This window comes from Gossypium raimondii, chromosome 3 (assembly GCF_025698545.1).
Source record: "Gossypium raimondii isolate GPD5lz chromosome 3, ASM2569854v1, whole genome shotgun sequence".
Lineage (NCBI taxonomy): Eukaryota > Viridiplantae > Streptophyta > Magnoliopsida > Malvales > Malvaceae > Gossypium > Gossypium raimondii.
In genome coordinates, this window is record NC_068567.1 from 25,623,043 (window position 1) to 25,628,139 (window position 5,097).

The window sequence follows — 5,097 nt, forward strand, 5'->3', positions numbered from 1 at the left end:
AATACTTCTGTAGAGATGTTCATTTTTAGAAGGGCTCCCTTCAACAGCTGACAATTTACAGGTAGTGGTCATAGGTGTAGGAGTGCCTTTCGACCGATCCATGGAGGCTCTTTGAAGAAGCTCCAAAATGTATTTTTTGGGGCTAAAAAAAGACCCTCCTTATTGTAAGAGACTCCTATGCCAAGAAAATAATTAAGTGTGCCTAGGTCCTTCAAGGAAAATTGAGTATTAAGACCTTGCACAAAACGGTCAATGGCTTGACTATCATTCCCAGTGACAATAATATCGTCCACGTAGACTAGGACATAAACCAACGTTGACATCGAGTGATGAATAAAGAGAGAATTATCAGCTTCCAAGGCTTCAAATTCGTTAGCAAGTAAAAACTATTTTAGCTTATGAAACGAGGCCCAAGGTGCTTGCTTAAGACCAGACAAGGCTTTTCGCAACCTACACACCAATTGCGGACTAGAAAGTCCTTGTTGTTCAAACCCTGGTGGTTGCATCATATAGATTTCATCACTTAAATCACTATTCAAAAACGCATTGTTAATGTCGACTTGCCCTAGTGCCCATTCAGACAAAACTACAAGTGTAAGAACAACCCGTATTGTAGTTGGTTTGACTACAGGACTAAAAGTTTCCTAAAAGTCAATACCTGCTTCTTGCAAAAACCCTTTAACAACCAATCGGCCTTTGTATCTTACAACCAAACCATCAACATATCTTTTTAACCTGAATATCCACTTACATCCAACCGTCCTCCATCTTCTAAGAAGAGGAACAAGGTCCCAAGTATGATTAGAGAGAAGTGCACTATATTCTGCCTGAGCTGCTATGATAGAAGTAGGCTCCTTCTCAGCCAAAAATAAGGAAAAAAAATTTAGCTTGTAGATACCGTTCTTGGACCTAGTTTGCATAGGATGCTGATTGACATTGACAGGCTCCCTCGAAGAAGCAGTAGATGGAGTAGCCAAGGAAGGCACAGACGCTGTAAGTAAAGGATCAACACTCTGACTTGAAGAGGAAACTGTAGGTGAGGAATCTCCATGCTGACTTGTAGAGGAAGAGGAACAAACACCAAAGGAGCCAGTGGGCAAATCGGGTGAAGTAGCCTCAGGAGAACAGCTGGAAGAAGGCCCCATAGGAGTACTAGGACCAGTAGGTAAAACCATAGGAAAATGAGATTGTTGATGATTGCACCTAATGGAAGCCAAAGGTGACTGTGTAGAGAACCCATCTGCAAATGGATATTGAGACTCATCAAATACCACGTGTCTCAAAACAAAAATGCAACCATCTTCATCGAGGCACTTGTAGCCCTTCTGATTAGTGCTAACACCCAGAAAAACACACCTCTTTGAGTGAAACTGTAGCTTATGTTGTCGAAACGGTCTCAACTAAGGAAAACACGCACATCCAAATATTTTAAGTTGAGAGTAAATAGGTTGCAAATTGTAGCGTTTCTCATAAGGACTGCATTGTTGAAGTATGGGGTGGGCAACCTATTTGTTAAGTGAACAACATGGACAAAAGCATAGGACCAAAACTTCAAAGGCATAGACGCCTGAACTAAGAGTGTCAGGCCCATGTCAACCACCTACCTGTGTCTCATTTCAGCAACCCCATTCTGCTCTGAGGTGTGAGGACACGTGATTCTGTGTTGAACACCAAGTCGAGAAAGCTCACTCGACAAGGCTCGATACTCTCTGCCCCAGTCGTTTTGAAGCATCTTAATAGAACACCCAAACTGTACCTCGATCATTCGGTGAAAATGAATAAAGTATTGAAGAACTTCAGACTTTATCTTGAGAAATTAAAGCCATGCATACCGACTGTGCATATCAACAAACGTTACATAGTAGGAAAATTCATTTGATTTCACATGTGCTAGTCCCCAAACATTAGAGACAATAAGTTCAAAAGGTGATGAGTACACTATTTTTGAACAACTAAAAGGAAGCTTGTGTGCTTTTCCCAGTTGATAGGAAGAACACACTAGAGGTAAACTAGTGCATTTGAAAGGAATATTACAGGTGCGTAACACATGACTCAAGACATTATTACAAGGATGACCCAGCTTGGCATGCCATAACAACATGGATAAAGAAGTGAGCTGTGAATTGTTGAGAAGAACAGAACTAGACTTCTGTGCACCAACAGACTTGGACGAACCTGTGAAAAGAGCGGTACGAGAAACATTGAACCTGTAGAGTCTGTTATGCATGCGGCCCACTAGTAGTATTGCCCCTGTTTGTATGTCCTTCACAAAACACAAAAATGGATGAAACTCAAAGTACACAGCATTATCCCTTGCAAATTGCCCAACTGATAGCAAAATTTTACAAACATTAGGAACATGGAGAACACTTCTGAGACGTAAGAGCCTAGAGCCAGCCGAGAGGGTAGAGGAACCTACACTACGTATAGGAACCAGTTCACCATTACTTATAGAAACATTGGTCGTACCTATATAGGGAGAAGCAGCTGTGAGGTTGGACAGATCGGGAGTAATATGATTCGTTGCCCCTGAATCAGGGTACCAAGCCTGATCGAGCGAACTGGAAATAGACCCCTAAGAAGTAGATTGACCTGAAATAGAAGAATTAGGAGAAAACGTTCCACAACAGTGATGCATAGAAGAACATGTAGAAGAAGAAGGAACTCATTGACTATAAAGATCATGATAGTTAGCTTGCACCGAATGACCAGCTCTTACTCCAGAAAAATTCTCATCGAATCTATAATAGCAAGTCTGAACCATATGACCTATCTTACTACAGAGTTGACATTGTGGTCTAGAACGAGACCAACTCCTCCTACTATTGTGAACTCTTCCACGAGACCAACCTTAACCTTGTCCCATTTGTCCTTCTTTAGAACCCAAAAATGAATGAGCATAGGCTCCAGTCTGCCTCGAGTTGTCGAGACTCTCTCATTGAGAATGACACACCATGTTGGCTTGTAAAGGAACCTCAGCTAGTGAACTCACCTGCCGTGCTTCATAGTCAAGAATCATTTCAATTAACAAATCAAGAGAAACAAGGGTTGCTGAAGCAAGAACCCGAATAGACTCATATTCTATAGAAAGACCAGCCAATATAATACTGACTTGTTCTTGTTCAGTAACTGGACTACCTGCTGCAGTTAAACCATCACTCAGCTATTTAACCTTAAAAACATATTCTTTAAAAGTAAGACCCCCTTTCTTGATTGAGTAGAGAGAATGACTCATATTGGAGATTTTGTTGTTTGACTTCTGTCCAAACCTTCTCTCAATAGCACTCCAGACTTCAAAACTAGTTTTGGCCATCATGAGATGAACCAAGATTTCATCTGTAACAGTAGACAACAACCAAGAAGCCAAAAACTTATCCTGCCTCTTGTGAGCAATAAACTCTGGATTGTTAATGAGTTGACCTTCATTTTCAGAAATGAAAGGTGAGGGAATTGAAACAGTTCCCAACACGTATCCCTCAAGACCATATTCCTCAAGAATTAACAGAAGTTGATGTTTCCACAACAGAAATTTATGCTCATCGAGTTTGATAGTATCATGCTTGGAAAAATACTGAATATTAGGTAGAGAAGAATTACCATTATTAGACGACTGCTTGGGAGTGTCAACTGTTGGAACAGTCTCTGTAACCATTGCTAGAGAAAAAAAAAGGAAAACTACTGCAAGAACCTAGCTATTGATACCATGTCAAGATATCTCAAAAACTATTATTTTCCAGGAGTCTTTAGCAGACTATTAATACACAAAGATATCTACTAACTGACGTTAACAAACTAACTGTTGTAACTGACTTTTGATTCAACAACTTATACTAATAACACCCCGGCTCCGGGAATGTGTCTTGTAACCAACCTATCTCGATCTAACCTCCTTAAATATTATCCAGAATCGCACCCAAAAGATCGTAGCATATGGCTCCCTAATCAGCAGATTGAACGGACCCGGTGAGTACGGACCCATCCACTGGCAATCCCAATTGTAACTGCATGTCCTCCAAAGTGATGGTACACTCTCCGCATGGAAGATGAAATGTGAGCATCTCGGGTCTCGACCTCTCTATTAACGCGTTGATGAGTTTCGGGTCCAACTTGCACCCTTGGCCTATATTGGCCACGTGCTAAAAACCCGCTTCCATCAAGTAATTTTCTATCAACGGTGATGGAGGACCAGACATATTACGAATATAACATTGTAACACCCGATCTACAGGCTGTTATAAAAAATTATAAAATAAAAAATTAATTAAAATTACATAAATGAAAAAAAATATTAAATAATATTCAAAAATTGAAATTAACCCTTACCATTTTCATTTGTTCGACGGAGATATGTTTATGATCGAGACGAATTAATTCCCCGACCATTGCTAACACGATCAAATATTTTTGAAATTATAAGAAATAATACTAATTTAGAAAAAAATTAAAGGAAATAATTAATTAAATAGAGCTTTGAGAAATTTAGGGAGAAATTTGAGAGCTTTTTTGAGAAATTTAGAAGAAATGTTGTGTGAAAAAAATAGGAGGGGGTTTTTATAGTTTTTTTTACCGTTGGACCCCCCAACGGTCAAAATTTTAAATAACCGTTGGGAAAAAAACACGGGCTAAAACGCGTCCCTGAGAGAGTGATTTTGCCACGTTGCAAAGCGTGTCCACGTCAGCGCGTTTTGTGCTGACATGGCACAATCGCTCTCTCAGGTACACATTTTGCTGGAATTTCCCCCTAAAATGCTCCTACATGGACGCGTTTTGTAGTTTTCGGCCCATTCCGATAAATAATGAAAAAAGTGGCCCATTCCCGTAAACAAAGTTGGAAATGAGCCTCTATAGGTAAAATGGTCTATGATTTGGGTCTAGTATAATTCTTATTTTATTGTTAAATTTGCTATTATTTTAGAGACACATGCTTGCTAAGTTGCAACTATCTTAGTATTACTTAAGTATAAAGACTTTTCTTCATATAATTTCAATTTGTTATGAAACATTTATTTTAATGTATTTGATACATTATATTTTTAAAATTTATTTTTATATAAAAATAATTTTAAAAATTAATATGGACAAGCTAGATCAAGCGTG